The following is a 17,619-nucleotide window of genomic DNA, read 5'->3' as shown; positions in this document are numbered from 1 at the left end:
GTTATTAAAAGTATCCTTTTAAAAGTGCTTTAAAATTGGCACTATGCCAGCAAGTTTGGAAAACTCAGCAGTGGCCAGAGAAGATCAGTCTATATCCCAATCCCAAAGAAGGGCAGTGCCAAAAAATGCTCCAACTACTGCACAATTGCACTCATTTCACACGCTAGCAAGGTTATGCTTAAAATTCTACAAGGCAGGCTTAAGCAGTATGTGGACCGAAAACTCCCAGAAGTGCAAGCTGGATTTCGGAGGGGCAGAGGAACCAGAGACCAAATTGCAAACATGCGCTGGATTATAGAGAAAGCTGGAGAGTTCCAGAAAAACAGACAAAACAAACAAACAAACAACCTGTGTTATGCGCACAATACAGATTATTGGGTCTGGCCTTAAATCCCTACATGATCTGGGACCAGGGCCTCTTGTTTTTATGACCACTTGTTTTTATACAAATAACCATTGATATTAAAATTATCTGTTCAGTACTCCAGGTACTCCCACCTTAGGACCTGCTTCAGAAGATATGGACTTTTATACTGTGTGGCACAGACGGCTTTAGAAGTCCTTTATCACTGCATTTTCCTGGTGTTTAGGCACCAATTTAAAACATCTATGTCCACACAAGTTTTGGCAGCTCTTGATCTATATTTAATCATATTTATTTCTTTAGTCTGTGGTTTATTTAGACTTTGGTGTAATTTTGGTCCATTTCTGATGCTCAGTAGGTGTTTGTGGATGTGTTTTATGTTTGCTTGTTTTGTTATATAGGATTCCTTTGGTTTTGGTATATGGACAGTGCGTTAGGCTTTAGTGGAGGAAAAACTGAGCATGTTACTTATAGAGCACTGCTGGGCAATGCAATGACCTCCATATGTTGTTGGGAATTGGAATCCAACCACATTTGTTGGGCACCACTTTAGTAACCCCTGCTATGGAGTACCACAGTTTTTTTTTTTTGAAATAGATCTCATATTCATGTTAAATCAATAAGAGTATTCCAGTTCACCTATGTATCAGGATGTAAGGCAGCTGTTGATTGGTGTCATGTTTGAAGGAATGCCTAAATAATAATAGAATTAGCTGCCCAACACATCAATACAAATTGAAGCTTAATTTTGTTTTGTGTCTGAATCTGGATGTTTTATCAGATTTTCTCTAAAGCAGGTAGACGACTCATTTATATAATTTAATCCATCACCTCATTTTTTGGCATATTTCCACTTTGTTTCTCAAATATATCTTGTGGGAGAAATGTGAACCAAAAGGGTTGTAATCAAATCCAAACAAATAAGGTCATGGTGTTAATGAAATATTAGAGCAAGAGTTGGCAATTTCAGCAAGAGAGAAAGTAGAATAAGCCTATTTTTCTAGCATGGTAATATGTCAAAACAATGCACACATCTATTCCAAATATCTTCAAACTAAACAATGCTAATGTAGTTGTCATCTATAATTATTCTACTGAGGTCCTAGTGAAGCTGTAGTCAATATATCCAGGATCAGGCAATAGCATATAAACAAGGATGTTGGAGAATTACAAAGGGAGTTTTTAGGTGAAAATTTCCAATGACATACTTGTGGTGGTGGGGGAAGCTATTTACCTTTATATGCCCTACCACTAATCATTAAGATTGTCAGAACCACTGTATGTGAAAGAATTTGGATGGTATCCTCTAACATGAAATGGGTGGGGTTTAGTGCTATTTTTCTAGAAAAAGAGGTGCTGGAACTCACCATGAACACCTCCCTTGTTCTCTTGCAATGGCAATGGCACCCACCTTGAAAAGTCCCCGAACTGAGATTAGGTGAGTTCTGGCTGAAAAAAACCCCCATGGTTTCAGGAATGCTGACCACATATTTGTGACAGCATCCAGTTGTCTTGAACTTCAATTCTAAATGCATCATGGCCAACTCACTAGTCCTTTTATCCTGTGACAAATCACACAGGCCCATCCTTGGCCTCATGTGTGCCTGCAGTGTGTGATATTAATCCTTCTCCTCAGTGCAGTTCCTGCGAAACGTTCCTCTCAAAGCAGCTGTTGACCCTAAAAGGAAATCATTGACTATTGACAAAGGAAGCTTCACTCCTTGGGCCCACTGTGTGGGAATGTGCATTCATATATATATATATATATATATATATATATATATATATATATATATATATATATAATCTTTATTGCGGTCCATACTTAATACAGATCCCTTTTTGGTATGCTGTAGACATGACATCATCTCCATGTCTTCCATCTCCCATACTATTTGTCAATCTAAACTGCATTCTGCTGGACCAGTTGCAACCCATTTTGTTCTAAGAATACACTTGTCAGGTGCTTGCAGCATGCATGTGTCCACAGAGAGTGCTTTATCAGGACACCTCCTATTGGCCTACTGAAGTGGCAGGGCTGTGACATTCCACCTCACCATGTTGTTTATGAATGAAATAGGCAAAGCAGGAAGTAGTACAATAACTTACCTACCTCTGTACACACACACACACACACACACGTGCACATATTGTTGTTGTTGTTGTTTAGTCGTTTAGTCGTGTCCGACTCTTCGTGACCCCATGGACCAGAGCATGCCAGGCACTTCTGTCTTCCACTGCCTCCCACAGTCTGCTCTAACTCATGCTGGTAGCCTCGAGAACACTATCCAACCATCTCGTCCTCGGTCGTCCCCTTGTCCTTGTGCCCTCCATCTTTCCCAACATCAGGGTCTTTTCCAGACGTGCACATATACACACTATAAATCAATATATCAACACCCAAGTTTACAACCTCTCTGTTTTGAAATAATGCAAAAGATACCTTTTTTTGTAATAAAAAGGTCTACAGAAACATTAATTGAGGAGAGGGCAATAGAGGACACCATTACATACTAGTTTGAGAACATGCATACCTGTGTGTACAAACAGCACTGATAGCAGCTGCCACTTTTGATGACATTATTGCACAAAATTGTGTACAACTGCTATGTAGAAAAGTGCTCTGTGAAAAAAACAACCATGTGTGTTTCAAATGCCATGTGTGTACGTACTCTAAGGGTGCAGTTTTTGATGAAGTGGAAAGGGGACATGCCATTGTGGGGAAATAGGGGAGGGACAACTCCATTCTGACTGGTAGGTCTAGCTTGTAGGCAGAGGAAATTATTTTTACCAAGCCTCTCCAACTCCAGTGCTTTACAGGAGGGATGTTGAAGTAAATAAATAGCTTCTTCCTTCTTGGTTTTTGCTAGTTCTGTCTCTTAAGAGCAGTTAGTTGGAGTCTTTTATTTTGCTTGTACCAGTAACAGTATTGTCCTCATTCTTATCCTGCATCAGTCTCTTATTTACCCATCCTATCTTCCCAATCCTTACAGTCCTTTTTCATTTATTCCTTTGATTTTACCTCACTGTTTCCTTTCTGAACAACTGTTAGTTCTAGTTAGAGAGTCAACTTAGAGTTATCTCCTGCTTTCCATTTGGAATAGTTGTATGTCCAAGTGATTTTTCTTTAATAACACTGGTTTGTTTTCTCTTTTAGTCTGCTCCAAGTGATTGTTTACCAATCATAGCCTCTATTATTATTCCTTCATGTCTGTGTGAATATTTCACACAAACATTAATGTCTGTTAGAGCTGCAGTGCATTTTGTTGTAGTGCCCGGTGCACTATATTGTAGTCTGCCAGTGATTTATATTTATTTATTTAGTCATAATATTTTTTTATTATTTCTTAGTCTCTGTGTGCTTCTGTTTCACACACATACTAGTCTCTGTAACAGGACTGTATGGTACTGTATATAATGTTGTTACTTGGAGAAAGCAGTCACTTGTGCTGGAAACAAGCCATATGGTGTCCTCAGGAATAGAGGTGCCTCCAGCAAAAATGGCAGGGGAGTTGGCAGCAAAAGTGGTGAGTTCCACTCCCAACAAACTGAGGTCCCATCTGTATTATACATTTAAAGCACTATTGTGCCACTTTAGTTCCCAGGGTGGTTTAACAGACCAACCCTCCTCCCAGAGAACGTTGGGAGTTGTAGTTGCGCAAGGGGTATAGGTCTCCCCTAGCAACTCTCAGCACCTTTAACTAACTACAGTCCCCAGGATTCTTGAGTGGGTGGGTGGGGAAGCAATATTACATTCCAGTATTATACTGTTTTAAATGGACAGAGCAGATGGGGCCTGAAAAGGTCACGTAAGTGCCTCTGCCCCAGCATGTCATCCACAATGGCTCATCAGCAGCTCTTACCTGCTTCTGAGGTGCACTAGTAGTGTGAGCCAGCCCTTTGTACTTGCACAAAGCAGGCAGCGGGTAGCATTTTTGCACTGGCAACTCCTCTCACTGAAGCTCTAGGAGATGTGAGTTTATGACACACAGAAGAGTTGTCACATGTGGACGCTTTAGCAGGGAGTGGAGTGTCTTCAATAGTCCTCCCCAAAAAGAGATTCTGTACTAGTGTGGGCCAAGTCAGTGTCAGGTGGCGGGCCCATAGCAGTATGGCCAGTGAAAATCTTGGTCTCTGGACTCAACCGCTGAAGGAATAGAATACATCCAGTTTTTAGAAATCTGTTCAACATTCTAACAGTGGTTTATGAAACTGCACTTGATGGTCCTTGTACTTTTCTCATGTTTCTGCCCCTCTTAGGAGAGTTATGTTTTCCCAGTGTTATGAGAACACAAGCTGATCAGCTAACTGAACAATGTACCTGTCTTGAGCTTTACTGTGGATTCTGTGCTACACAGACAAAAATATTGGGGGGGGGGAGAGACTTGGGGTTGGTTTTTTTTTGAGAAAATGTCTTCGTAAGAACTAATTAACTTTGCAATATCAAACAATATTTACTTAATAAAACCATAGAATAGAAGAGCAACATAGAAAAACCACGCAAAAACATGGAAGTTGCAATAAAGCAAAGACATGTTTCAAAAACTTTCTTAGAATTCTGTAGGAGCTTTGACTTTCTAAGCCTTACTCAAAGTCATGTCTTTGAGCTGTCCCAATGGAGATGTGGAGAATGAGCTTGCCTGACACAAAGTCAGGGAGAGTCTGATGAGAGGAACCTAACCCTGTATAATATCTGCCTCATATTTATTCCGTTCTTTTTGGTGGGGTTGCCTGTGGGATTTTTTTACAGAAAGGATTTTTCATCTGTATCCTCTAATTTTATCAGAAGGCTTCCGCTCTGGTAGACCTGAGCAAGCATAGCTTGGCCACTGCAATTTTAAGGACTCACCTTATTTTAGTGATGGTAAGTTGTTATAAATGGTTTTTAATATGGTGTTTTGATGTTGTAACCTACTCTGGAACTTTAGGGTGAAGGACTGGTAAATAATAATACTGTAAGTGGAACACCTATATGTGCACATATCATACCTGTGGTGAGGGAACCGTGCTGGCTGCTGATTGGCTACCAGGTAATGATCAAGGTTTTGTTGTTATCACAAAAGGTCTTGAACAACTCGGAACCCGATTACCTGAAAAAATGTCTGCCCCTGTATAAACCACGTATGGCATTGAGAACACATTACAAGCTCCTTTTATAAGCACCATATATGACAGGCCATTGTGCATCATGGTGACCTGTAAAAGGGCATTTTTGCTTTTGCCCCTACACTTTGGAATGCTTCCCTCCCCACCACCTTACAGGAAGTACCATTGGTCATCTGCTTCAGATGCGTTTTAAGAAGCACCTTTCTTCTCAGGCTTTCCCTGGCTACTGAAATGGGACTCTGCCATTAAGGTGCTTATAATACTATATTGTAAATCTGCAGTATTTTTGTTGGTTTATACTCATGGTTTTGTTGTCCATTGGAGGTTTCCCTCCCCCTTAATAATAAACTGTTTAGAAATACAACAAGGAATTTTATATCTACTTCAAAGCAACTTTCTAGATCATAATTAAAGCCCCTTATTTTATTATTTATAACTTATAAGGGTTTTCACATTACAGGGGTACCTCAGGTTAAAAACCCTTTGCCCCAGGATGAGAACGGAAATTGCGCATCAGTGGCGTGAGACCCCATTAGCAAAAGCGCACCTCAGGTTAAGAACAGTTTCAGGTTAAGAACAGACCTCTGGGACAAATTAAGTTCGTAACCCGACGTACCACTGTACTACAATAAAACTTTACAATCTTTTATTTCTCATCACCACCACCTCCAGTCCCCTGCCTCCTTCTGTCATGATGTCCCACGGTTATTACAGCATTTTCATTTCTGTGTTCAGTTGTTTGGTGTGCTGTACAGTGTTCAGGCTTGCAAGCTCAGGTAAGAGTTAGGACAAACGAGTGTCAATATTCTGCTTGACTCCCAGATTAAAAACTGTTAAACTGGATAACTTTCTGTGTCTGTGTTGTGCCTCCCACACCTGCTAGATGTGATCATTACACAGCGAAGTGTTCCAAAAACGTATTCCATATCTCTTGGAAGTTCTTTTCTTATGAAGTTTAACAGGACAGTAATACACACACACACACACACACACACACACACACACACACACACACACGCTGCTAGGTTTCAAAGGTCTTGCACCATTTCTATCTGAGGCAGGTGTTGTACCAAAGCTTAGGTGGACAAAATGTTCAGCACTATTTACCCTGTGTATTAATAATGCCAGGCTAACCGGCCATCAGTAAATTTAATAAAAGATTACAGCATGTCACACATAGTGAAAGCATCTGCCAATGAAGGCAACTGCTTATATTTTCATTAATTTAGTCATAAGCAGTAAATACTTTACTAGGTAATCAAACAGTCTTCTTCTGAACTCCTTACCTGTCATTTATCATCTGCCTAGCTTACGGAACATGCTTCAAAACCATGCAGATAACATTCTAATATTGTTTTTAACTCTATAAAATTCTACCATGATGTTAGTTGTGACTTTAAGACAAAACGATTTGCTTAGGACACAATAAAGGTTGTTGCTAAAGAAAGAGATTTAATATTTAACAAGTGTTGAGCAACCCTTTATGCTAAGTTCAGCTATGCTAGGATTGAACTTTAAATACATAAAACTACATGCTTTGTGTTCATCATGCATGAAATCCAATAATTGTGTTCCTTCTCTCAACAGGGGGGCAGATTTGCCTCACCCCCTGATAGGGGGAAAAGACTCAAGGTGGTTATCTTCTGGAACCTTGTAGGGCTGGAGGGACCAAAGGGATGAGGCAGAGTAGCTCACCGTTTAAGGCTCTTCTACCACTCCCAATGTTTGCTCTATGGAAGTAAGGGGGTACTTTTGAGGGGTGCCCATAGACTGAGGTTTGAGGGTACTTGGGGTGCCCTTGGGGCCTGGCCTGTGCCCTGTAGGAAATGCTGGACAGTATGGCCTGGATTTTCAGGTTGGGCTTCAATTACCCAAGGTTATCTGAGAAAGGAGTGAGAAGCTTGGCTGGAGAACAAAAAAACCTGCTGACTTACATGCCCAAGGTGTGTGTGTGTGAGAGAGAGAGAGGTGTGTGTGTGTGCTTTCCTCTGATGTAATCATTAACTCCCCCTTCCACCCAGCCCACACTTAGTTTTTGGGCTAATTGGCAGATCCTCTCATCAGTTATATTTTAATAACTGAAACCTTTTGAAATCACCTCATAAATTGTCTTGAGAGTTCTTTCTGGATGTGGAGGCAAATGGCTACTTTTTCATAGTTTGCTTTTTCACATGCAATTTGTACAAATTATTTGGCCTATAGTGTCAGAAATACAGATGGCATCAAGTATTGCGAAATAATTTTGATGCATTGTTTCCATGAAACTGCCTTCTATACCAGATGCAATACATAATTGTTATGGGAACAATCACCCTAGGATAATTCTTGATTTGAAAGTGGTCTCTACTTTAATAGTTTTCTTTTGTTTATCATTGCTCTGGAAAGACAGCAATTATACACCATTAGCTGCAGTAAAAACAAGAGCCAATTAAGACCTGGGAGTTCAATTCTGGACTTGGTATGGCTTATTTCTTTATTTAACAAAAGACTGCACACGTTCAACTTCATAATTCTATGCTTGGCAGTTCTTTAAATGTAGAAAATTAAACCTGAGCATAAATATGCAGGTTAGAGCTGAATGTTGACAATGACACTATCTGAATGACTTTACAGATTCCACCCATGCAAATTCTAAGAAAATATATGCATAGTTTAACACAATACTTCAACCCGGCAACTCTGTGTTATTTTGTAATTATAAGTTCATTAATGTACACGTGTGTGTGTGCACGCACATGCCATATGTTTCCAAGATTATCTTACAACAGTTATCAATACTCTGGGAATAGGTTAGACTACTGTAAAGTTCTACCCAGAGGGCTATCCTTGGATCTTGTTTGAAAGCTTCAGCTGAGTAAAAGTATGGCAGGTAGATTGTTAACTGGTGGCTTTCAACTAAACAGAAGGCCTCTTTTGCGCTTGTACCCTGTTCATGGAATACCCACCCTAGACACATCAGTGTGGCACCATTATTGCATTTTTAATGCTATTTTAAAATTCTTTTATTCTTCAGACATTGATTTGAATTTATTGCTTCTTTGTTATGCTGCTGCTATTTTGTATTAATAGTGGATACAGTGGTGCCCCGCAAGACGAATGCCTCGCAAGACGAAAAACTCGCTAGACGAAAGGATTTTTCGGTTTTGCGTTGCTTCGCTAGATGAATTTCCTATGGGCTTGCTTTGCAAGACGAAAACGTCTTGCGCTTTTTTTTAAAAGCCGCTTGAAGAGGCGCAGTTGCGACGGACCGTGCTTCGCAAGACAAAAAACATCGCAAGACTCGTGGAACGAATTATTTTCGTCTTGCGAGGCACCACTGTATATTGTTATAGTTGTTTTATCTCTTGCTCTTTAATTTTTTAATAGGCTTTAACTGGTTGTTGTTGTTTTTTAGATTTTTCAATATTATAAGTTGCTTTGAAGACTATATAGTTGGAACAGCCTGTATGAACATCATGGGTTGAATCAATGGTTATATAATGGGACGTCAGTTCTTGAAATGCAACCATCTCCCTCCTTTCTCCTTGCGACTACCAGAATAGCCCATAAATCTGCTTCAGAGGATCTTCCAACCTTAGAAGGACCTGCCATTCCTGAAAGTACTTTCTCAGTCTGCCTATTGGACTGAACGCCTCGCTCACCTGTTTGCCTGTGGCATGACCCTTCCTTGAACTAGCTCCTCTGTCTTTGCTTGCTCCTACCTTATTTGCCTTGCCCAGTTCTCACACACACATTTGAACCCACTGTGAATATGCCTTTTCAAGTGCATAAATAAAAGTAAAATAAGATTGGATGACAGGATGAAGAAGGAAACTGGAGGATTGTTAATAAAATACTGGAGAGTATTTTTCCACCAGAGATGGTTGTGGGAAATTATACAATTTCCCATGTTGGGAAAATTATGTTATGTACATTAATCCTACAGAAAAGACTCTAGGCATTATGTCATTTTCTCTCTGGAAATGCTGGGATATTTAGCTTTGCTCCAAGCAGGAAAATAATGCTTTGCTGGGGTCTGGGAGGGGCCACAGCCCATGGTACTCTGACTTCCTTGGGTCCCAAGGCAAGTGGAGGAGAAGGTTGCAGGAGCAGCTCACTTCAGTGCTGATCACAAGCTAGTATACCTCATCAAATCTTTGCAACACCTCTCAGTTCTTCCCATTATCTTCAAGCAACAGTGCACAAACATGAAAATATTTAACACTGTACAATGGCTAGTCCCAGAAGTGGGACATATGAAACAGGTGCATCTGATCTCTGCAGGATAGAACAATATCCACAATCATCAACTGTCACTGGATGCAAACCAATATGTCTGTAATCTTTAGCTATTTTTGGTTTAATTTTCTATCCTTTCTGCTCCAAGGAAATTCATATTGCAGTATCCAAAAGGGAAATATAAGAGCAATGTTTAGTCACCATTAGAATTGTGAGAATGAGTGTTTATTATTACTATTTATTACTCATGTCACAGAGATTTAGGGCATTCCAAAGTGAATTAAATAGAGCTTTGTTTCCACCCTGCCCTTTTGGCAGGTTCACATGAGTACAGGCATCACAGTGGACTTCTATGGGTAATTAAGAATCAATGTATATACCCTCCCTCTGTGTGGTGCAAGTTACTCTAAAATGGGTGAGAATCCCTCATGCATGGGAACTGTGCATATGGTGGGACTCAGTGGTCCCTTACAGTATTTTACTCTTTTAAAAAATTATACTGAGGATTACAAACACCATTTAAAAAATTATCTGAGAATCTATTCATCTGTGGCATAAGTACCAATTCCATGGGCCCTGGGCACCCACAAAATTCCCCATGAAGGTCCCAGGCATCCACAAATTTTGGTGCCAGTGCCATGCATGCTTCATGGTATCTACGGCCCCGTGTAGCCATGGTTGTGGGGCCAAGTTGGCACTTCTGCTCTGTGGTATTACATCCCAATTCAAAGTGGCTTAAACAAATAGATAATAATGAGAATAGCATCTTGGATTTGGGGAAAAAATCTGAAAGTGATCAGATAAAGTAAATTTGAGCAGTAGTCAAGGTAATTCTGATGAATTCTCAATGACATCCATCATTTCCCACTTCTATGGCCTACATAAAGTGTACAATGACCCCCAAAATCATATTTTCTATATCATTGTTTCTGTTCTTTTGGCATACAGCTTAACACTTTGTTGACTGCCTATTATGGATAGTATAGAGATGGAGAAGACTTGGTGGGGAAGTTAACACAGTGCTCAGACTCTACCATAGGCTGAAATACCAAGGAGAAGATGTAGAATATTTTTATTCCTGGAGCAAACAGGAATCTAGGATTAATAATAATAGTGGACAAACTCTTCTAAATATGGATTTGAAACAAAGAGCTGACATAGCTTTCTGGCAACTTCCTATTTCAGAAGATATAGGGAGGACACTACTGGTTATCCTTGACTTGATCCTCAACAATTCAGAAAATATCACAGTAGTGGGAAAGTGACTATGTGATGCTGGAATTTGTGATCATGTTAGACTAAAGGTGAGCATAGTCACTGGTGGAGGAAGAGGAGTGCGGGGGGAACGCACTGCCCCCAGCAGCATGATCCCGGTGGGGTGCCATCACGGCTGCCCCCGTGCCTGTGCTTGGCACCACACCTCTGCAGGCAGCATGCCACACCCCAGGACGCACGCCACTCCCCTGTGGGTGGTGTGCCATGCCCCCGGGACACACGCCAGCCCTGCCCCCGCCTGCTCTCTGCCCCCCAGTGCTGGAGCATGAAGCTCTGCCACTGAGCGTAGTCATATACTGTATGTATCTTAGATGTCAGAAAAGCTGGGTTTTATTAGTTCAGATAAATGCTGCAGTAAGTAGCGGTTGTATATCCAATGCTGCCATTCTGCTAGTACAACAATGGGGAAGACTTGGTGCAAGTCTACAAGCAAAAGGTGGACACCATGGAGGACCTTGGTGCCTCAGATTTCAGTGTCGCCTTGTGTGATTGCAAAATCCAGCACACCCCTGTCTCTTGCCTTCTGTTCGACATCATTGTCACAGCACCCCAGAAGCTCCCCTAGACCCACCTTTGATGGACAGCCATATTGTGGTAATACTCTTTTCCCTTGTTCTGGATACTTTCTATTGCTGTCATCTGCCATTTCATTTCCCTACAATGCCTTAGGGACCAAATGTAATGTCTGGAGGCACTGTGCAAGAATAACATTATTGGAACCTGCCAGAGATGCCCAGCACTAGCAGAATAAAACTATTGGACCCTAGGTGCTAAGCCCAAGTGGTTGTAGCTGACCAATTATGTCAGTGGTGAGGACTCAGGTTGCCCACTGGTGCCAACCCCTGATAGTGGCTCTGTGGAGAGGGATGTTGGTGTGTAATCTTTCGTAGTTAAGAAACTTGTGTGAGATTTGGAGATGTTATTTCTGTGCTGTTCTGCCTCTTCCTTGCTTTATCATTAGTCTCATATTTGTTTCAGAGAAGATGGCAATGTTAACGAGACTGGGCAAGCTTTCTATTGACGTAAGGCAGTACAGGTTATCTTCAAACATTTACATCAGAAGAATATTGAGAAAGTTTTGAGTATTTCATTGAGCACAGCATAGAATAATTTATTCCATTTCCTGCAAGAATGGGAGGGCAATGGGGAAATCAAAAGCCGTATGCACATTTTACTTTTATTAGATCTCAATGGATTGTAAATCCTAGGGAAAAGTTCTGTGGCTGAATATTTAGAAAGCTGTAATAGAACACTTGAATGTCTTCAATTATGGTACAAATTCAGCCACATCAATTTCCTCCTTTGGACGCATGTGCCCAGTATTTTAGTCCAGTATAAAATGGGACTGGTCTGCTACTGTTATTTGTCAGGGCAGCCTTCAATACTGACAACTGTCATGGAATAGTTGCTTTCATGAGCTCAGCATATACAAGACAATAATGCTTTACAAGATGACTGTCTGCACAGAGACGACAGTGTAAAAACTCATCTAAACACCCAAGTCATCTAAGACCAAATAAGCGGAGGCCAAGAACTGCAGAGCATTCAAACATTTCTGCACAAAGACCAGTTTCTTTCATAAAATATAAAATTGTTTAAAATTACAAGAAAGAGAGGAATTAATAAAACTGGACCAGGTGAATGTGGCTTTGCATACAAATGTGTGGGGATGTTTTTAACAAGTCAATATATCGTTATTTGTGCTCAGGAATAAATATTGTTCTAGCTCTTTCAGTCTCTATAGAAACCTACAGTAATGGAGAACACCTGAGATTTGTGTTTGGAGAGGAGGAGAGTGCTTGAAGTATGGGATGTTTTTATATATTTATTTCAAATGTATCCATAAAAAATCCAGGGTGGTACATAATATATAAATACATCCACAAACAAAAAAAATGCAATAGGAATCACTAGAAGTTTGGTGCTGATAAGCAGCAAAGGTCTGGATGAATGAAACAGTCTGTAGCAAGCACCAAAAAATCCAAGTGTATTTAAGCTAGTTGTGACAAAACAACAATAACAACACTGTAATATAACCGTATACTTGATGTATATGTTCTAGCAAATGGACCACATCATAGTCCACATACTAAATCTAGTAACTGGGAGACTTTGCCTTTCCTCAAATTTTCCATCCATGTTTGACGGTTTCTTCCTCTTTCCCGATACATTTTCCTTTTGTGTTATGTCATTAATTTTTTAAGCCTGAGGCTAGGGGCTGGCTTATTTGTTTTGATTTGTAAGCTATTCTGGGAGGGTTGGGACAATTTTTTGGCTGAAGAGCAGTGTAAAAAATTGTTTAAATATATATATAAACTCCACAATGAAAGGTGGATTTGAATGGGGCAGATTTAAGCCCTTTCTCATTTATTAAAAGATTATTCTACATTTGTCTGCATATTTATTGAAGAAATTATAGAGAGTAGTCAAACACTTCTCTATATGATTCTTCTGCTGAATCATTTCAGAATATAACTCATTCGCAGTAGATATGCCCTATTAACAGAACAGATACAATAAGAATCTAAGGCATAATACAGTTAAATTTGACAGGATTTATAAGCATATTGATAAGAAGAAAAAGCATAGTGTATGTATAAAATCATATTGTTTGTGTGCCACAGTTTATATTAAGAATGTTGTATCATTTCAACCTGGCTGATTTATGCAAAACATTGACTGTGAAGTAGCTGCTGGGAGCTAGAGGGATATGTTGTATTGCACACCAGCAGGAAACAAGTGTCAGCTAAGCTGTCACTGTAGCCTAGTGTCAACAAGTGGATAGCTATGTTTGGGGTGGTTTCTGGCCATATATTTAAAATCAAAGGCATCATAAAGGGTGGTCAGTTTTAATTGGTCAGTTACCAGACATTCTACTTCATCTTACTGGCTCATAATGATTGACCACTAAGAGGGTGGAATTTCAGCTAAATTTTAGAGATTGACTAGAGGGGCCTGTCTTGTGTTCAATAAAAGACCAGGCTCAGTACTCGTCAAGGTGGGTAGCTAGTCAAGGGGGAGTGGAATGGTGAGGGACTTCTTGACACCAACCTCCCTATTGTTTCACTTCTTCCCCTCCACCTCCTGGTAAGCAGCAGAATGTGACTGATTGGAGGTCAGGTGAGCCATGCTGCTCCACCATACTGTCTGCTACTGGTTGTCACAGATGCTGAAAGTGAGGCTTCTGTTCCATTCTTTTCTGTTGGAGCAAAGTGTTGTCCTGCTCTGAACTATATGTGTGTAGGTTATGAAGAACTTGCACCTGGACAGTAGTGATATATTTCTACCCCTGTTGGGAATATAGGATTGCTCTGTCTGCCACATAACTCCTTCCTGTTGATTAGTCATGAAAGCCTTGATTCACCTGACTTCTACTTACATGAGCTATATCAAAAAGTGTTGCCTATTAACTTCGGCAGGGCACTGTGAGAAGAGAACATATTGTAATGCAGATAAGTAACATCCGCATATGCTAGGAGATAACTTTTCAACAACCATCTGACACAGCAGTTGCATGAGTTTCATCAGTCATTGAAAACTCTTGACAGTGAATATTAGGTGTTTTATTTTATTTTTTAAAAGAGCATTTAGTAATTGTTCTCTCTGTATTCCTGTCTTCCAGAATGACACCTTCCCCACTGGGTGTGGAAATGAATGATATATACTCTGTCCATGCTGCGAATTTTTTCCTGTGGTTTACATATCTGATTGCTGGGAGATTTTCTTCCAGAATGGGCCCTTTTCTCTTGAGGACTGTCTGAAATTTTGCAATGTCTGACTGTCCTCATATGACATATACAGAGCTCTGTGTATGTCAGGTGCATTTTAGAAATCATAACTGCTTTTTCTAAAGAAAGTTATGTGGTCAGTTCTCAGCACATTAGTTAACTTTATTTTATTTTTAGATATCAAATGCCCTTTGACAATATACTGTCAACCTATTGAGAAAGGAAGCATATGCATGTTCAAAGATTAGCCGCCCAGAGTGGCTGGGGAAACCCAGCCAGATGGGAGGGGTATAAATTATTATTATTAATTGCAGAGATGTTCTGTTTTAAGGAGTCAAGTATTTTGGGAGTATCTAGGAGTAAGAGCATCTGAATATGACTTTACAGTACATCAGCCTGGGGAGTTAAACACATTTGTATTAGAGCATGATTATGTGTGGGAGTATGTGCAATAACAAGATGGGAGGGGTATAAATAATAAATTATTATTATTAATTGCAGAGATGTTCTGTTTTAAGGAGTCAAGTATTTTGGGAGTATCTAGGTGTAAGAGCATCTGAATATGACTTTACAGTACATCAGCCTATTGAGTTAAACACATTTGTATTAGAGCATGATTATGTGTGGGAGTATGTGCAATAACAAGCAAAGAGCTCTCTCTGTGTGTATGCATGGAGGTAGAATTTTTCCTGCTCTTCAAATGTTGTATGAGTAGAAATCAGCTTTTGCTGGCATGGCAGCCAAATAATGATATGAGTTTGTGAGTCCCTGACCCCTCTAATTAATCCCTGGATCCAGCAAGTGTTAAAATCTAATCAAGTCAAGATAGCTTCTCATGAAGTCATAACTTGGGTGATGAGCCATTAAGGGGGATTACCATAAGAGGTGGCAAATGGGCGAGGTGGCCATCCTTCAACAGATAAAGCCACAGTTTAATTTAATGTGTGATGTAAACTAGAAGTAAGGCAGCAAGCTGGAGAGAGAGACAGACAGCAATGTTTGATGTCTGAAAGTTAGGCTGCAGCTATGGGAGAAACAAGACTCTTTTGGGGTGTTGATGCTGTGAACTTATGTTTTAGGGCTGGAGTCAGACACAGGTCAGTACAAAAGATTCAAGGCTCTTTTGTCAGTGAAGTTAACTCTTTATTCAAGGAATAAAGCAGGGTCTTGTCCCTATAGAAAAGTGTGGCGTAGTGGTTAAGAGCATTGGACTCGTAATCTGGTGAACCAGGTTCGCCTCCCAGCTCCTCCACATGCAGCTGCTGGGTGACCTTGGGCTAGTCACACTTCTCTGAAGTCTCTCAGCCCCACTCACCCCACAGAGTGTTTGTTGTGGGGGAGAAAGGGAAAGGAGAATGTTAGCCACTTTGAGACCCCTTAGAGTAGTGATAAAGTGGCCTATCAAATCCAAACTCTTCTTCTTGCCAGGATTGAAGGTCCCTGCCTTCCACCTTTTTTAAGGCTCCTCCTCTTCTGGATGTTTCCCAAGCAGTCTCAAACTGTGTCTGTTCACCTCTGGTCTTTGTTCTGCCCTCCTCATTGTTCTGAGTATTCTTGGAGACCAAAGGGGAGGGGAGCTTGTCACAGAATGAGAGGGATAGACCCTGTATTCTTCAGCAGACTCTTGACCCCATCCTCTGCATTAGCCTTGGAGTCTGAACTGCTCCCTGTCACTGGCCCTTCCTGCTCACTAAACCCTTTCAGAATCCAACTCCCCAGCTGGTGCCTACCACCACTCCTCTTCGCCCAGCCAGATCCTAACAGCAGGTTGTATATATGTATAAATAAACAATATATCATAAAGACACCACAGTCTCCCCTGTGCCTCATTTCCAAAAGGAAACACACACTCTGGGTAAGCGCCTGGAACCCCTGGATACTCGCACTGACTGGAGATTGAGGTGGTGTGCAACAAGATGTCTACAACACACTAATTCAAGTTATATGAATGTTTATGAGTCTTGAAATGTATAAATGCACTTTGAACGCTTAGCCTACATGCACTGTGATAAGAAGACACAGCATAAGTGAGTACAGCATTCTTTCTGCTGTCAATTATTTATACACAGAGACAATACTCTAAATACCTATACATGCTGCTTTATTTTCCCTCGCCTATATGATGTCTTTAGTGAATTTGAGATTATCCTGCAGTACTTAAAGTATACTCCATTTCTCCAAAATGATCAATACGTTTCTCATTTTTGTGTTTTGTAAACTATATATCCTGTAGGTTAAGAGTGGACAATTCTGTTTTAAACCAAGTAAAACAAAATATACTGATATTTAAACCATGTTAACCTACAATAAACTGCAGCCTCTAAACAGTCATTGAAAGCAATCATTATTTCAGAAGAGCCAGAAAATCTTGATCTGGAATACTTTTGGAAACGTCCAGGTGATGAAAGCCTTTATGTGTCAAGGGGCAGATTCATTCATTTAAATATATAACCACTTGATTGTAAACACACACACTCATCAAAGTGGCTTACAAAGAGAATAAAACAACCCAAATGGTGCACATGTTTTACCATTTGGTAGAATGCAAAATTGCCCACCAACAAAAATCAATAATAATAATAATAATAATAATAATAATGCATATGGGAAACTGGACCATTGTATGCTGTAGCAGTTTTCAAACAATCTGTAAGGAGAATCCAAAATATAGTTTTGAAGCAATTGCCAGTTTAATCCCATGCATACCTACTTCATAGATCAGGCATGGGATTTCAATGTTTTGAACCAATTCTTACAAGGATTCATCTGTATGGTAGTTTCAGTAGTTCAGCCAGGATCTCACTGCACACATCAAAAGCATGCCTCTCGAAGAAGGAGAAGCAGAAGAAAAGGCAGTGTGCTAAGAGAACTAACCACACCTCTGGCCATTATGCTACCATTTCTTTGGGGAGGCATGGCTGAAAAAGC

This window comes from Podarcis liolepis (genome assembly GCF_965112155.1).
Source record: "Podarcis liolepis genome assembly, chromosome: 4".
NCBI lineage: Eukaryota > Metazoa > Chordata > Lepidosauria > Squamata > Lacertidae > Podarcis > Podarcis liolepis.
This window is presented reverse-complemented; position numbering follows the sequence as displayed.